Source organism: Bufo bufo, chromosome 4 (genome assembly GCF_905171765.1).
Source record: "Bufo bufo chromosome 4, aBufBuf1.1, whole genome shotgun sequence".
In the NCBI taxonomy this organism is placed as follows: Eukaryota; Metazoa; Chordata; class Amphibia; order Anura; family Bufonidae; genus Bufo; species Bufo bufo.
In genome coordinates, this window is record NC_053392.1 from 103,926,713 (window position 1) to 103,945,411 (window position 18,699).

The following is an 18,699-nucleotide window of genomic DNA, read 5'->3' on the forward strand; positions in this document are numbered from 1 at the left end:
CAACTCTAGTCATCAATATCAAATCAGCGGGGGTCCTACTCTTGACACCTCAGCCATTCGGTTGGTTGCAAAGAAGCGCTCATCAGAACCTATTCCTAGACCATTAGTGTAATGTTCACCAGTCACATCGCCTAGGCGCAGCTCAGTCCTATTCAAATATATGGGACTGATTTGCAATACAAAGCACAGCTGCTATCCAATGTACGGAGTTGTGCTTGGTGAGCTGCAAAGAAGCCATGGTGCTCCCAGGAACGCTGTGGTCTCCTCAAACAGCTGATTGGCGGGTAGAGATGTCCCGAACTATTCGCCGGCCAACAGTTCCCGGCGAACATCGCTTGTTCGCGTTCACCGCGGCCGGGGGGCGAACATATGCGATGTTAGGTCCGCCACCTATACGTCATCATTGAGCAAACTTTGACCCTGTACCTCACAGTCAGCAGACACATTCCAGCCAATCAGCATACCCTCCCTCCCAGACCCTCCCACCTCCTCTAAAAAAGCAAGGACGGCAGCCCTCTTAGATTCATTCTGAAGCTGCAGTGTTAGTTAGAGCAGGGAGAGTGCTGCTGAATTAATAGGGAAATCGTTAGCTAGGCCAGTGTTCTGTGTCCACTCCAGTCCTCAAAGACTCATCTGCTGTAAGGACAGCGTCCTGACAGCACCCCAAAAAGTGGGTTGGTACATCAGTCTGCTTTTATTTTATTTTTTCTATATATACAGTACAGACCAAAAGTTTGGACACACCTTCTCATTCAAAGAGTTTTCTTTATTTTCATGACTATGAAGGCATCAAAACTGTGAATTAACACATGTGGAATTATATACATAACAAACAAGTGTGAAACAACTGAAAATATGTCATATTCTAGGTTCTTCAAAGTAGCCACCTTTTGCTTGGATTACTGCTTTGCACACTCTTGGCATTCTCTTGATGAGCTTCAAGAGGTAGTCCCCTGAAATGGTCTTCCAACAGTCTTGAAGGAGTTCCCAGAGATGCTTAGCACTTGTTGGCCCTTTTGCCTTCACTCTGCGGTCCAGCTCACCCCAAACCATCTCGATTGGGTTCAGGTCCGGTGACTGTGGAGGCCAGGTCATCTGGCGCAGCACCCCATCACTCTCCTTCATGGTCAAGTAGCCCTTACTTTCAAAGTTTTCCCAATTTTTCAGCTGACTGACTGACCTTCATTTCTTAAAGTAATGATGGCCACTCGTTTTTCTTTACTTAGCTGCTTTTTTCTTGCCATAATACCAATTCTAACAGTCTATTCAGTAGGACTATCAGCTGTGTATCCACCTGACTTCTGCTCAACGCAACTGATGGTCCCAACCCCATTTATAAGGCAAGAAATCCCACTTATTAAACCTGACAGGGCACACCTGTGAAGTGAAAACCATTTCAGGGGACTAACTCTTGAAGCTCATCAAGAGAATGCCAAGAGTGTGCAAAGCAGTAATCAAAGCAAAAGGTGGCTACTTTGAAGAACCTAGAATATGACATATTTTCAGTTGTTTCACACTTGTTTGTTATGTATATAATTCCACATGTGTTAATTCATAGTTTTGATGCCTTCAGTGTGAATCTACAATTTTCATAGTCATGAAAATAAAGAAAACTCTTTGAATGAGAAGGTGTGTCCAAACTTTTGGTCTGTACTGTATATTGCAGTTGCCTGCCCGTGTGTGAGAGGCCACAGGCCCACAGACTGTACTGTGTGCACACCACTCATATAGGGTGGCACAGTACCTTGCAGATAAAAAAGTCATATAATTTTTCCTCTGTAATATAATTGCAGTTGCCTGCCAGTGAGTGTCAGGCCCACAGACTGTACTGTGCCCACTGCCCACCACTCATATAGGGTGGCACAGCATCTTGCTGTTAAAAAATTCATTTAATTTTTCCTCAGTAATATAATTGCAGTTGCCTGCCAGTGAGTGTCAGGCCCACAGACTGTACTGTGCCCACTGCCCACCACTCATACAGGGTGGCACAGCATCTTGCTGTTAAAAAATTCATTTAATTTTTCCTCTGTAATATAATTGCAGTTGCCTGCCAGTGAGTGTCAGGCCCACAGACTGTACTGTGCCCACTGCCCACCACTCATATAGGGTGGCACAGCACCTTGCTGTTAAAAAATTTATTTAATTTTTCCTCTGTAATATAATTGCAGTTGCCTGCCAGTGAATGTCAGGCCCACAGACTGTACTGTGCCCACTGCCCACCACTCATATAGGGTGGCACAGTACCTTGCACGCATAGTACCACTAATCTAAAAAAAAATTACAGGCAGAGGCAGGCCACCCCGCAGGGGCCGTCGTGGTCATGGTGCTGTGATTTCCTTTGGCCCTAGAATAATGCCCAGTGTTCAGAGGCCACGTACCCTGATCTCGAAAAATTCTGAGGACATAGTTGACTGGCTTACACAGGACACCCAATCTTCTACAGCTTCCGCTCGGAACCTTGACACACCATCCTCCTCCAGCTCAGCTTCGGGCACCTCTCAAGTTACCACTCGCCCGCCCGCCGCCACCACCAACACTAGCACCACAGCCGCTTCACTTGATCTGTCAGAGGAGTTATTTACACATCAGTTGGAAGAAATGAGTGATGCGCAACCATTATTGCCAGAGGATGTAGATAACAGGGATATGTCTCAGTCAGGCAGCATTACACACATGGACGTACGTTGTGATGAAGATGATGTTGTACCCGCTGCTGCTTTCGTTGCTGAGTTGTCAGATACAAGTGAAGCGGTTGATGATGACGATGTGTCCGTGGATGTAACGTGGGTGCCCGCTCGAAGAGAAGAAGAACAGGGGGAAAGTTCAGATGGGGAGACAGAGAGGAGGAGGAGACGAGTTGGAAGCAGGGGGAGGTCGTCGCAAGGAGCTAGTGGCACAGTCAGACAGCATGTATCGGCACCCCGGGTCAGCCAGACAGCACGCCAATCAACGCATGCTGTTGCCACCACCAGAATGCCGTCGTTGCAAAGCTCAGCAGTGTGGCATTTTTTTTGTGTGTCTGCCTCTAATAACAGCGATGCCATTTGCAACCTATGCCAAAAGAAACTGAGTCGTGGGAAGTCCAACATCCACCTAGGTACAACTGCTTTGCGAAGGCACATGATCTCACATCACAAACGCCTATGGGATCAACACATGAGTACAAGCAGCACACAAACTCAAAGCCACCATCTTCCTCCTGGTCCAGCATCTTGCCCCCTCTCAACCACCCGCCACTCCGCCTCTCACCTTCAGTAGTTCCTGCTCATCTGCCCACAGTCAGGTGTCTGTCAAGGAAATGTTTGTGCGTAAGAAGCCAATGTCACAGGGTCACCCCCTTGCCCGGCGTCTGACAGCTGGCTTGTCGGAACTCTTAGCCCGCCAGCTTTTACCATACAAGCTGGTGGAGTCTGAGGCCTTCAAAAAATTTGTAGCTATTGGGACACCGCAGTGGAAGGTACCCAGCCAAATCTTTTTTTACAAAAGGCAATCCCCAACCTGTACTCTATTGTGGAAAAGGAAGTCATGGCATGTCTGGCACACAGTGTTGGGGCAAGGGTCCATCTGACCACTGATACCTGGTCTGCAAAGCACGGTCAGGGCAGGTATATCACGTACACTGCGCATTGGGTAAACCTGCTGACGGCTGCCAAGCATGGAATGCGTGGCTCTGCAGCGGAGTTGGTGACACCGCCACGACTTGCAGGCAGGCCTGCTGCCACCTCCTCTACTCCTCCTACTCCATCCTCTTCGCTAACCTCCTCGGCTGAGTCCTCTTCTGCTGCTGCGTCTTGCTCCACATCAACCCAGGGGCTATTCCACATCACGCCGTCTTGGGGTTGACTTGCCTGAAAGCAGAGAGTCACACCGGACCAGCACTCCTGTCCGCCCTGAACGCACAGGTGGATCAGTGGCTGACCCCGCACCAACTGGAGATCGGCAAAGTGGTGTGTGACAACGGAAGCAATCTGTTGGCGGCATTGAATTTGGGCAAGTTGACACATGTGCCGTGCATGTTACATGTGTTGAATCTGATCGTACAACGCTTTGTGTATAAGTGCCCAGGCTTACAGGACGTCCTCAAGCAGGCCAGGAAGGTGTGTGGACATTTCAGGCATTCCTAAACGGCCATGGCGCACTTTTACGATATTCAGCGGTGAAACAACATACCAGTGAGGCGCTTGATTTACGACAGCTTGACACGTTGGAATTCAACACTCCTAATGTTCGACTGCCTGCTCCAACAAGAAAAAGCCGTCAACGAGTATTTGTATAACCGGGGTGCTAGGACAGCCTCATGCGCAATGCCTGTAGGCTCATGCGTCCTTTTGAGGAGGTGACAAACTTAGTCAGTCGCACCGAAGGCACCATCAGCGACCTCATCCCATTTGTTTTCTTCCTGGAGCGTGCCCTGTGAAGAGTGCTGGATCAGGCCGTAGATGAGCGTGAAGAGGAAGAGTTGTGGTCACCATCACCACCAGAAACAGCCTTATTATCATCGCTTGTTGGACCTGCGGCAACGCTGGAAGAGGAGTCTGAGGAAGAGGAGCCAGAGGAGGAATGTGGCTTTGAGGAGGAGGAAGCCCAACCACAGCAGGCATCCCAGGGTGCTCGTTGTCACCTATCTGGGACCCGTGGTGTTGTACGTGGCTGGGGGGAAGAACAGACCTTCAATGAGATCAGTGAGGACGAGGAATGGGACATGAGTAGCTCGGCATCCAACCTTGTGCAAATGGGGTCTTTCATGCTGTCATGCCTGTTGAGGGACCCTCATATAAAAAGGCTGAAGGAGAACGACCTGTACTGGGTGGCCATGCTACTAGACCCCCGGTATAAGCAGAAAGTGGCTGAAATGTTACCGAATTACCGGAAGTCGGAAAGGATGCAGCAGTTCCAAAACAAGTTAAAAAGTATGCTTTACAAAGCGTATAAGGGTGATGTCACAGCACAACGGGAATCTAACAGGGGAAGAGGTGAAAGTAATCCTCCTCCTACCACGACCACGCCGGCAAGGACAAGACGCTTTACAGACGTGTTGTTGATGGAGGACATGCAGAGCTTTTTAAGTCCTACGCATCGCCACAGCCCTTCGGGGTCCACCCTCAGAGAACGACTTGACCGACAGGTAGCAGACTACCTAGCCTTAACTGCAGATATCGACACTCTGAGGAGCGATGAACCCCTTGACTACTGTGCAGGCTTGACCTGTGGCCTGAGCTATCCCAATTTGCGATAGAACTTCTGGCCTGCCCCGCTTCAAGTGTCCTGTCAGAAAGGACCTTCAGCGCAGCAGGAGGTATTGCCGCTGAGAAGGGAAGTCGCCTAGGTCAAAAAAGTCTAGATTACCTCACCTTTATTAAGATGAATGAGGCATGGATCCCGAAGGGACAGACAGTGGGGGATGCATTTGACTAAAAAAGGCCTGATGAGATGCCTTGGGCTAAAAATGGTCCCCATGCTGCTGTATTTAATCTCTGCATGCCGGATGACTTGCGTGACATCTCCGCCACCAACTAGGGTTCAAGCCGCAATGTTTTAGTACACTTTCTGCCTGGAAAAGGCTGCAACAATACCAAATTTTTCAGGCATGTGTACATGCCTAATTTTTCTGGCCTCTGGTGCTGCACTGTGGCTGCAAAAACAAAACAAAAAAAAAGGCACATACATGTGTCAATTCCCCTTCGTGATCGTTACCTTGTTGTGGTGAAGGGGCTTGCGTATCACAATGAAGCGATCACCTCTATGAGCGTGTTGGCAATGTTCGCACACCCCAGATGATAAGGTCGTTGCTTCATTGTGAACAGACCAAAAGCGATCGGCTGGATAATTTTTCATAGAAAAAACATTAATTTTCTTTGTGATCATCTAAGGTGATCATTAAAGCCTACTAGGCCAACAATGGGCCCACACTGCAGAATCATAGTTTTCTGGGTCACTTAACTGTCACTGAACTACCTCAGCACGACCATATGTTTTGAAAAACCGCCATCGCCTGCAATCTCCCAAACGTGCGCACGAGCACGGTCATCACTACACCAAGATTGACGCATAGAGGAATAAAATTTATTTCATGAGTGTGTCAACTATTGACAACTCTTTGCGGTTGTTTGCGGTGCATTAAACGGGGAGTTTGGTCTGTCAGAATTTGGTCTGTCACTGTGAATCGGGCGTAACCCTTACACTACCTGATCGATACAACATCATACCCAGGGCTGGGACAAGGTCCACCACCAACAGAGGCTGAGCTGCCCAAGTGCGCCCCCCCGCCATTTAGATATGTATGTTTTTTATTAATCATCATCCAGATCCCCCTCCCCTAAACAGTGCCATCCACAGATCCCCCTCCCCTAAACGGTGCCATCCACAGATCCCCCTCCCCTAAACAGTGCCATCCACAGATCCCCCTCCCCTAAACGGTGCCATCCACAGATCCCCCCTACCCTAAACCGTGCCATCCACAGATCCCCCCTCCCCTAAACAGTGCCATCCACAGATCCCCCTCCCCTAAACAGTGCCATCCACAGATCCCCACTCCCCTAAACAGTGCCATCCACAGATCCCCCTCCCCTAAACGGTGCCATCCACAGATCCCCCTCCCCTAAACAGTGCCATCCACAGATCCCCCTCCCCTAAATAGTGCCATCCACAGATCCCCCTCCCCTAAACAGTGCCATCCACAGATTCCCCTCCCCTAAACAGTGCCATCCACAGATCCACATCCCCTATACAGTGCCATCCACAGATCCCCCTCCCCTAAATAGTGCCATCCACAGATCCCCCTCCCCTAAACAGTGCCATCCACAGATCCCCCCTCCCCTAAACAATGCCATCCACAGATCCCCCTCCCCTAAACAGTGCCATCCACAGACCCCCCCTCCCCTAAATAGTGCCATCCACAGATCCCCCTCCCCTAAACAGTGCCATCCACAGATCCCCCTCCCCATAACAGTGCCATCCACAGATCCCCACTCCCCTAAACAGTGCCATCCACAGATCCCCCTCCCCGACGCTCACAGGAGTACATTTATAAACTAATCAGTAACTTTAACTTTAATCATTGCTAATCTCTTAACTTGGATACCTTACTCTGTCTTAGCTCTGGTAACAGCAGTAAGTGCGGGCGGGCGGCGCTCACTCACTGACGTCACGCGCCTGCGCCGCCTAGTGGGAGGAGCAGGCGCGTGACGTCAGTGAGTGAGCGCTGCCCCCCGCACTGCTTGCTATTACCGGAGCTAAGACAGAGTAAGGTATCCAAATAATCCAAGTAAAGAGATCAGCAATGAGCAATGATTAAAGTTAAAGTTACTGATTAGTTTATAAATGTACTCCTGTGAGCGGCGTGGCCCTGTATATTCTAACGCCCAGGCAAGCGTCCCTGTCACCATGGGAACGCCTGGGGGTTAGAATATACCATCGGATCTTCTGACTCAGTGGCCTGCCTGTTGCCCAGAGGCTGGGGAGCTGGCCTGCGCCCTCAGGCTGGAGCCTCCCCAGCCTCTGTATCGGCCCGGCCCTGATCATACCTGATCATATACACACACTGGATGTTTTAAAGCACATTATTCCAAACAATTTAGGAATGTTAGGTTTATGCCCTTTATGGATTAAAACCCGACTCTGCGTCAACTACGTAATTTTCCATGGGAGTTTTGCCATGGATCCCCCTCCGGCATGCCACAGTCCAGGTGTTAGTCCCCTTGAAACAACTTTTCCATCACTATTGTGGCCAGAAAGATTTCCTGTGGGTTTTAAAATTTGCCTGCCTATTGAAGTCTATGGCTGTTCGCCCGGTTCGCCCGTTCGCGAACATTTGCGTAAATTCACATTCGCCGTTCACGAACGGAAAATCTTATGTTCGCGACATCTCTATTGATGTCCTATCCTAAAGATTGGTTATCAATATTTAACTTTAACTTTGAAGCTTCATTCACGTGTCAGTGTTCCACGTATGTGTGCTGTACATGTTCTCCATGGACAGCACTAGGGCTGCAGCTATCAATTATTTTAGTAATCAAGTATTCTATCGATTAATCCAATGATTAATCAAGTACTCTAATAAGAAAAGACTAATTGAAAGAAAGTTTTCCTTTATAAAAACACATCATCCCCCTTTGCCATCAGTCCACAGCGCCATCAGCCCCTTCCATGCCCTCAGCTCCCCCCAGTGCCATCAGCTCCCCCTATGCCATCAGTCCTCCGTGCCATTACCCCCCATGCCATCAGTCCTCTGTGCCATCACCCCCCATGCCATCAGTCCTCTGTGCAATCAGCCCCCCATGACATCAGTGCTCTGTGCCATCACCCCCCATGCCATCAGTACTCTGTGCCATCAGTCCTCTGTGCCCTCAGCTCCCCCAATGCACCCATCTCCACTCCTAACCATCAGTCCACAGCAGCAGTGAAATACTTACCTATCCTGTAGGGGCGCCGCCGTCACTCCTTAGCTCTTTAGCCTCTTTTTCAAGCACTTCACTGTGCTCCTGACTTCACACAGCATCAGGTCATAGTGCACTTAAGCGCGCACTATGTCCTGACGATGTGTCAGGATCCAGTGCAGCGCGGTGCGGGCCGGCGGGGTACCACAGAGCGTGAATAATAGCAAGCGCTTCACTTGCGCTCTGTGGTCACATGACACAAACAAATCTTCAATGCAAAAAATTTACATCGAGGATTTTTTTGTGTCGAGTTACTTGATTTACTCGAGTAATCGTTACAGGCCTAGACAGCAAATTAACCCATTCATTTTAATTTGTGTATTCACACATCAGTGTTTTAGCACAGATGCTCTATTTTGTCCGTGTTAACGGATCCATCACGCCTATTATAGTCTATGGGTCCATGAAAACCACAGATGTAACATGGGCGCCATCAGTGTTTCATCCGTGTTTCATGGATAATTAGGAAGAGATGGTTTGAATTTTTTTTTTCAGCTGCACAGTGTTTTGAAACATGGATGACACACATAGACATCTAAAATGGACACACGGATCCTTTATGAACATCTTTATGGAGGCATCACTTGCCACCTTTTCACAGATTTGAGCACGGAACCACATACATAATTTAAAGCTCTAAAGCCCCAATCTAAGAAGGTCCCCACTGTACAGTGTGCCAATTATATTGTGAGCGGCCTGAGGAAGCGCGATCTCACGCGCGAAACGGCCGTCGCCGCTTGCAACAGTGTATCCGCCCCTGGACCCTCGTGTATCTTCTTCCAAGGAAGCCACAATAAAAGCTATTGATTCGTATCCTGGTGAGTGCCGCAACGCTATTATTTTCTTCTCCCTGAATGATCTTTCTGAACTTGATGTTACTTTGTTGCTGAGCACCGCTGACTGGATTCTTTGCACCGCATGTAAGCTGCCGACAACGGTGATATTAGTGGGGGGCAGTGCCGCCGTATCCTCTCTTCTTCCCTTGCCCAATTATATTGTGCCATTTACAATACTGGTGTCTGCGTAGAGGCTGGGTTTGGGGTGGCCCCAACGCTACCCTGGGTCCCCCGGACAACGTCGAGGTGTCACCACATGATGATGCTCTCCGGAAGGGATGGTAAGGCGTGGTGCACCCCAATGGGAAATAAGTCCAGAGACTCAGGGTCTGCAGTAAGCCAGGTTGCTTCTTTTTTCATTTTTTGCGGCTCGGGTGCAGACCCATTCACTTCGTGTGCTGTCCGCATCCGTTGCTCCATTCCGTGGCCCCGCAAAAAAATATAGCCATTTTGCGGACAAGAATAGGCATTTCTACAATATTTTTTGCGGATCCGCTGTGTGCATGAGGCCTAAACTGCAGTAAATAGTCTTGCCTATAGAAAACATACATAATAAAACTAAAAGAAGATACAATTATGTGCTAAAAAGTCTCATATTTAGGTATATGCACTTCGTTATGTAGTTTTAGCACCTTTTTAGAAAATGAAAAGAGCAGGAAAAGTACCCCTGACATTAATTACAGCATTGCACTGTATTAATGCATGTTAATGCAGTTCTCGCCTCAAGTATTATTTATGAATTTCTTCATGGCAGCTAATTTAACTGTAAACCCTAACCCCAATCACAAAGGACAACTCCAATTTTAAAAGCTTTTTTCCTTGAAAAAAATATATTCAGGGATCAACATATTTTATTAATATTGATTGACTACAGAATGATTTGCCTATGTAAAGACGTGATCTGCTTGAACTGTCCATTCATAATGGAAAACACAATGGCTGAAAATATAGTGCCATGTGATGCACAAATGAGCAGAAATGTTTCAATCTATCTTAGATTTATCAAAATAATTCACACAGCATGATAAATTTGGTCCACCTCACAAGGCAAGTTATACACATTTCTCTTCCTTATATCCCCAATGCACACCAGTAATTTGCACCTTCCTTTTCTGAACTAGAAGCATTGTAACACACACTATAGGACATTTCTCAACAGTATCCAGGGGTGGACATAGGGCGCTACAGGCAAGGAGGTTCCACATACTGTCTATGTCCACCAGACAGTAAGGTGCATAAATATTCAAGGTAGTAAAAATCAGCCAAAGGTAGCCACATTTATCTAGATGGCACATGTTGTCTCACAATTCTCTAAGCATTATACATTATTTTTTTGTTCCTGATGACAGCTCATTTCTGACACATTATTTTTCACCAAAAAAACTAAAATATTTCCCTTAGATGCTCCGAATTTCTAGGAATGTTCAGAGATGTTAAGGCAGATGTAAAAATTTGGCACCTGGCAGACACTCAATCTTTTTTTCAAAAATCTGCTGTTGTAATTGCTCACTGTACACATTCACTTAAAAAAAATTGCCCTGGTTTTGATCAAAGCCTCTCCTAGAGTAAGGTAGATGTTGACATTGACTATGCTATGGACACTGCACCTCCCACCACATTGAGTAAACAGGCAACATACTTGGCAACTTGCCTTCAAGTTTTGTGGATCCAAAACTGGTTTGAGAAGATCGAACTTACCATGCTCTGGGCTTGCATTTCATGGTTGTCCATAAATTTTCATCTAAATCTGCGTGAGGAGCCTAGTTCTTTTCTTATTTTAAAGAACCAGGCAACTTGCTTTCAAGGAAGTCAGGGAGGTTTTTGAATACATTCGATAAATATTCTCTATGGCAATGTGAACTCTGAATAACCCGACCTGCCAAGCACTTGAGTACACAAATATACTGACATAATGAAATAACACGCATGGAAAGCCATGACAAATCCTATAGAACCTCATCACTCAGCTCTGCTTACCTATAGGCGCATATGTGCAGAATAATATATAAATACAGGGCACAGTACATCAATAATTCAGGTTTAACCCAAGAATTGCACTCTGTGTATACCATCTTCAGCCCTAATCATAGGATTGAAATCATTATTATTTTACAAAAGCTAGGATCCAGCTGCAGTACTAAAATGTCATTCCTTCACTAGAGTCATGGGTGACCTCATTAGGTAAGCTCCTGAATTTAGCAGCCAACATAAATGATGCAGCACATCCTGTTTAGTGATGTTGCACAGTCTGAAAGTGGTGGAGAAACTTTCAAGGTCAATCAGAGTTTTCTTATCATTAAAACATGAATCCATCAGAGATATTCAGGAAACCGACTATTTCATCATTCTTGTTCCTTTGTTTTAAGATGTCTCATGATTTCTTGGTAAGTTCAGACAAAAGGAAATGAATAATGGATCTATAAAGAAAACGCAGTGTTTGTGGTTGCACCTTGCCCTGATGCCTGAATCATCCAAAAGGCCCTGGTCAAATAAGGTTTAACAAGAAGCAATGCAGAGATGTGACTAGGACGATTATGTATATGGTTGCACAGTAAAATAATAATTTTATGAAATGGATATGGGTGGGAATGTGTTTTGAGGAGGTAGGTCTCTGATACTGATTTTTAGAACCCAGGAGCTACCTGTGTTGAAGAAAACCCTTACAGTCACTAATCCTAACTACTGTTTTCAAAGAAACCTTTCTAAAAGCACACCATTTTTGAGAAGACCATTGCCATGTCTAGATCAGATTTCCTGTGACAGATCTTCAGTTCCAGCAGATATCATGCATACTGGCTTCCTTCATTGAGTAGACCATCTCCTCAGAAGACCATTTTCAATGCAGTCTCGGATAGTCTACCACATACACATAAAACTTGCATTTTTATAGAAGAAAAATGTATCACGGTTTGCATCACACTTGATGAGAATCCAACATAAAGTTGAAGGGAACCTGTCAAATTGAACATGGTTGAATTGAATTGAACTGCACAGATGGAGCTGAACAGATTGATATATAGTTTTGTGGGAAAAGATTTAGTAAAACTTTTAATGTATTCATTTAATTTCCTGCTCATTCTGGGGTTTGAATTCCAGGAGTCTGTCCAATCATGATTGACAGCCTTCCCTCTATGACTGTGTATACAGAGTTATCGGTCAATCACTGATAGGACCGCCTCCTGGACTTCAAAGCCCAGGATGTGTAGGAAATTAATAACCTTTTCCTGCAAAACTATATATAAATCTGTTCTGCTCCTCCTGCATTATAACAGGGCACCTGTAGCTTATATTGCATCTGCAGCGTCCCACTCAGGACAAGTGGGAACTGTAAATATATTGCTTCATTGTCATTGCTGTATTGCATGTCATTTTGCATTTCTACATCTGTTGTATCCCTGTTCATAGGCTGGTCAAGTGTGCTTTATACATCCCACCACTAGATGGGGATAGCACCACTCTGGGATATCTAGCCCAGCTCGGGTCTAATCTGTGTTCAGTCTTTTGTTAGTTAGAGAGTATGCAGATCAAGCACTAGTCTGCTCAGGAGTGAAGTCTAGTCCAAGAAGGGACAAAGTAGAAAAAGGATTTAAACAAAAGGATAATAGCCACTACCCAGGCATCAAAGACCTTTTTAGAGTCAAGGTGAAGGATTCTCTATCCACAGGCAACCTCACCAAACTACACTGGATTTAAAAGGGACCAGAAGCAAAGTCACCTACCAGTAAGAATTATACTGAACCACAGCCTGAGTCAGGACCTAGCCAAAACCTATTAACAGTGGATCAACAGAATTCCTCTATATACCCAGAGACTGTATTCTGTCCGGATGTTTATGCTGCAACTAAAACCAGCTACAGTAAAAGTTGTGAGTTGTATCCTACCACTGTGTACCTCATTCTTCAATACTACCACTACAACTGGTTGTACCACCATAAATGGTACTGTTGTCGCGACAAATACCACCAAGGGACCCAGCCGCCACAAGTACCCTAAACACCGCCGTCATCAAGGACACATCAACCTCTATCTAGGCTGGTGCACCCATACCACAGAGTGTGCCCCAGAAGGTTTCGTGCTCTCTTCCTCATCACTGTGCTGCCGGCCCAGGGAGGCTTTCTGCTAACCGTGAGTAAACCGATGAACTGTATTACTACTCCCCCTCATCGGCCCACCGTGCACCTCACGTGTCGACCCTGCGGTTTTGGCACGTCGCACATCTCCATGGTGAAAGATTCTCTTGAAGGTTCTGCTTTAGCACATAACCTTCAAGCAAATAAAAAAAAAAAACACATTTAAACCACAAAATACTTTGTATTTTACCGCCTTAAAAAATGTGAAGAAAGGAAAGAAAAATAATACGTGTTAAGGCTGGCCGCAGGCTAGCCTGGATTTGTGGGAGGGGCCGGTACCTGTCTTAAGCAGTCTGGCTCTCCCAGGCAGCACGTCGGCATTCGGACGTCTGCTACTTCCGGGTGTGACGTCATCAGCAAGCGTCCTGCACGAGTCGGATCTCAGAGAAGCCGGGTGTACCTTTCACTTCAGTCTGCAAGCTGTTCAGGTCGTTTTCCATGATAACTGCTTTGTTCGGGGAGCGTGGCAACGTGGAGGAGGGTAGGAGGGTGTGTAGAGAGGGGGAAGTGTGCCGGAGGATCGCTTCTCCTCACTGCGTTCAGGCACATGCAATTCAAGTTTTGGCACCAATGGGCAGCATTGTCACATAGTTGGAGCTCATTGCCTGTCTCAGCATAACCTGTATCTAAGTTCATACAGGGGCTGTGAGTCATCTGGGCTCAGCAGGTTAAACTCTGGCAGCTGGGTCCTGGTGCCATTACTGAGTTGATTACTTACAAGGTTGCTGCTTGTGCACATGTTTGGCACTCATCACATACACTACATACATACCTTAGACACATAGTTCGCACATCAGGCAGTTTGACAAAAAAAAAAAAAGGGGTACAAGTGGATTGTTAAATAAAGTAAAAAAAAAAAAAAAAAGTGGGTTGTTCAAATAAAGAAAAAAAAAAAAAAAACCTTTATCCACCAAGCTTCATCCATACACCTCTAGCATAGGTACATCCGCCAATACAGCTACACGCTTGCACGACATACACACCCCGTTTCATCTCGTAGACTAGTGTCATACGTCATACGGTCTGTTTTCCACAAATCCTATACTTACATACATCACCTACCACGTCTGTAGGTTCTTTAGCCCGCAGTATTTGTTTTTAATTAATCTACCACGTCACAGATTCACACAAACTCGGGCTCGCTTCATACGTCGGTGGAAACGACTATCATACTCCCTGTCAGCCTCGAAGGCTTTTCGTTCAATTGTTTCACGCTGCTGGGGGGGGGGGAAGGGGAGGGGCTTAGATTCCGTCATCTTGTTTGTCAGCTTACGGGCAGCAGGTCGTAGGGTTAACAGGTTGTTTTTTTTTTTTTTTTCTCTTCTCTTTTTCTTTCTTCGTTTTTTTTTTTTTTTTTTGTGTTGTTGTTTTGTGGTGTTTGTTGTGTTGTTTGCAGTGGTCCGCCATCTGCAACTTCAGCCAGTGCAGGCTTCTGCATGTCTGTGCCACATGTTTTAGGGCACATCCGGTCACGGTCTGCACATTGAAGCCGGCGTGACTGAGCCGGGTGAATGTGGAGGCACTAGACCAGCTGCTGCGGCTTCATCCGGTTCAGCCGTTCCGTACATTCCTGGTGGAAGGGTTTTCACGGGGATTTCACACTGGGCTCATCACCTTGCCCCAGCAGACTCATGAATGCCCCAACTTGCAGTCGGCTTCTAAACATGCTGGTCTGGTGGATTCACTCTTGGCAGTTGAGCTGGACAAGGGTTTCATCATTGGTCCTTTCCAGTCCCCTCCTTTCTGCACTTGGAGGGTGAGCCCGGTGGGGGTGGTGCAGGGAAAATATTCCAATAAATTTCGTTTGATTTATGATTTGTCTGCTCCACATTCTTCCCACGTTCCTAGTCTCAACTCGTTGATTCCTCCGAGGAATTTTCCTTGAAGTATACTTCCGTAGACCAGGCTATCCAGGTCATTCTTCAAGACAGGCATGGGGGCTTGGCTGTCCAAAGCAGATGTCTCTGATGCGTTCAAACTGCTGCCCATTAGCCCATCTCTCTGGCAGTGGCATGGCATCAAATGGAGAGATGCGTACTATTTCGCAACCAAGTTGACGTTTGGTTCCTAGAGCAGCCCCAGTCTGTTTGACAGGTTAGCGCAGGCACTGGAATGGATTTTGTTGGAACAGGGTTGCCAGAATGTCATTCACTACCTGGATGATTTTCTGTTGATCGAAGAACCCTCACAGGCACCTGTTGACTTGCAGGTTCTCTTGCAGGTCTTCAAGGAGTTAAACAGTCCAGTGGCCGAACACAAAACAGAAGGGCCTGCGCAGGTTGTCATGTTCTTGGGGATCTCTTTGGATTCACGTGCCATGTCAGCCAGTCTGCCACAAGACAAACTCGACAGAATCAAATCAGGTGTCCGTTCCTTGCTCATGTCTCAGGTTTGCAAGAGAGAATTGCAGTCTCTGTTGGGCATGTTATACTTTGCCATGAGGATCATTCCTCAGGGTAGAGCATTCATTTCAAGATTGCTAGTCTTTTACAACAGACCAGTGATTTGGACGCATCAGTGCATCTTAATGCGAACGCCCGAGCAGATCTGTTCATGTGGGACAGATTTCTCAGTGGGTGGAACGGCATTTCCATGTTTATTCCGAGGGCCACTTCCGATTCTCCACACGTATTTTCAGACGCGGCTGCCTCGGTAGGTTTCGCGGCCATATTTGGCTCACATTGGTTCACCGGCTCATGGCCCACACACGTGCTACAGTTGCCGGGGTTTTCTCAGATGTCGGCATTGTTCGAGATCTATCCTATCGTAGCAGCTGCTACAGTCTGGGGGCATAGGTGGTCGGGTCACACGGTGGTTTTCCACACTGACTACATGGCGACCGCAGAGATCATTAACAAGGGCAGATCTAAATCGTTACTTATCATGTCTTTCATGCGTAGATTGACCTGGATAGCTCTGGAACGAGGGTTTCATTTTCATGCCCGGTTTTTGGACGGGGTCAGCAACGTTGCAGCTGATGCTTTATCTCGTTTTGATTTTTCTCGCTTTTTCTTACAGAACCCAGTAGCAGACTCAGTGGGCACCCCGGTACCGGACTGGCGGCTGCTGGTCTTGGATTAGACTCTCTGATGGTGGTCGCCAGTTCACTCATTACCAAGTCTTTGTCGGCCAGTACGTTGCGGTCGTACCGCCGAGCGTGGGTGGTTTTTTCGAACTTTAAGTTGGCATATCCTAGAGGTGACACAGGTCAGGTCAAGTATATGGTGGCTTTCGTGCCTTATTGTCATTCGGTATTGGCTTTATCCTACAACACCATTAGGCTATATTTGGCTGGGGTGCAGCATTTTTTGGCACTTCAAGAGCCAGACAGACCCTCTATATTTTCAGCTCACCCGATCAAGGCCATCCTCAGAGGCATTCAAAAGAGCCAGGTCACGGTCAAGTCGGTCCGTCGACCTATTAAGGTGGACACGTTTCGTAGCCTGTCGGAAGTTCTCACATTCTCACCATTCAGAGTCCTTCCCAGCCTGGTGATCAAGGCGGCGATGTACTTGGCGTTTACGGGTTTTTAAGACCAGGTGAAGTGACACAGGCCAGACAAGGGGCGGTGGCTCTCCGCAAGGGAGATTTAGTCAGGATGGGCAGTAACTCATTTGCAGTTGCCTCACAACAAAACAAGGCAGGTAGGTCCCGGCCATGTAGTTAAGTTCTTCCAGACCACAAACGCATAGTGTCCAGTGACAGTCTTGGACAACCTCTTGCTGGCCCTTAGTCTTCACAGCCCCACCGACCCATTACTTCCATTCCCTGTTGGTCCACTGACGTCCAGCCAGTTCATCAAACATATTCGCATCCTGTTGACCAGTGTAGGATTGAATCCGGCTCAATTCTCGGGGCATTCTCTCCGCATCGGTGCGGCATCCGCAGCGTCCAAGCATGGAGTCCCTGTGCATATCATTAAACACTTGGGGCGCTGGCGCTCGGGGTGCTTTGTCCGGTATATCCCGGAGCCACAAGCGGAGCTGGTCCAAGCATTCAGTACATTGGCAGAGTAGCACCTAGCACCTCAGGCCTATCCTTCCCTCACTGGTGGGTTTTGCCCCCTTTTTCAGGCATACCGACCTAGTGAGGCCAAGGCACACCTCAGGCCAATTAGGTAGGGGGGTGGTGGTTGGGCATCTTCCACTCGTTTAGGTCCTGACCACAAGTGTTAAGGCTGGCCGCAGGCTAGCCTGGATTTGTGGGAGGGGCCGGTACCTGTCTTAAGCAGTCTGGCTCTCCCAGGCAGCCTGGATTTGTGGGAGGGGCCGGTACCTGTCTTAAGCAGTCTGGCTCTCCCAGGCAGCACGTCGGCATTCGGACGTCCCCTGCCCACCCATTCCCATTCTTCATTCAGTCATTCAACCATCACATTCAGGGTATGCCCCCTTTTTCAGGCATACCGACCTAGTGAGGCCAAGGCACACCTCAGGCCAATTAGGTAGGGGGGTGGTGGTTGGGCATCTTCCACTCGTTTAGGTCCTGACCACAAATACTATTAGGTCTCTTAAAGGGTTTGTCCAAGGTAATTTTAGTAGGGGAAACTGCTGGTAGCATGATCAAATAATAAAAGCATTTAAACACGCTTTCTCAGCCTCCTCCAAATCCAGCGCTACTGTTCCTTGCTCTTCCACTGGCTACAGCCAGTGATGTATTGCTTGGGTGATGTTCCATATACCATTACAACCAATTACTGGCCTCAGTGGTGAATGACACCAGACTGCTAGGGCCAGTGTTTGGTGGCAACTGTGTACAGGACATTACAAATGGAGCCAAATCAATACATCACTAGTGATGAGCGGGAGATGCCATATTCGATTTCGACGAAATTCGCAAATATTCGCGTGAATATTCGTCTCATATTCGTCGAAATCGAATATTCGTCATTATTCTAGTTATCGCGATTAATATGCGATTTAAATAATCGCGTATTGCAATTTTAACTTAAGGTAACTTTCCTATTGGTTTGATATCTAGAATTAGCGCATATGACGAATATGACGAATGTATTCGTCATATTCCTCAAAACGAAGATAACAAAGTATTCTCCATCTTCGTTTTAGCTCCATATTCGTCAACTTCGCTAATTCTAGCAATCATATAGGAAAGTTGACTATAGACAGCTAAGTTTTTAATTCGCTATGCGATAATATTACTTTGCTTTTTTTTTAAAATAAATAAAATAATTATAATACTTGATAATTATTATAATTATTTTATTTATTTAAAAAAAAAGCTAAGTAATATAATAGCATAGCGAATTGAACACAGCTGTCTCTATAGTCAACTTTCCTATTT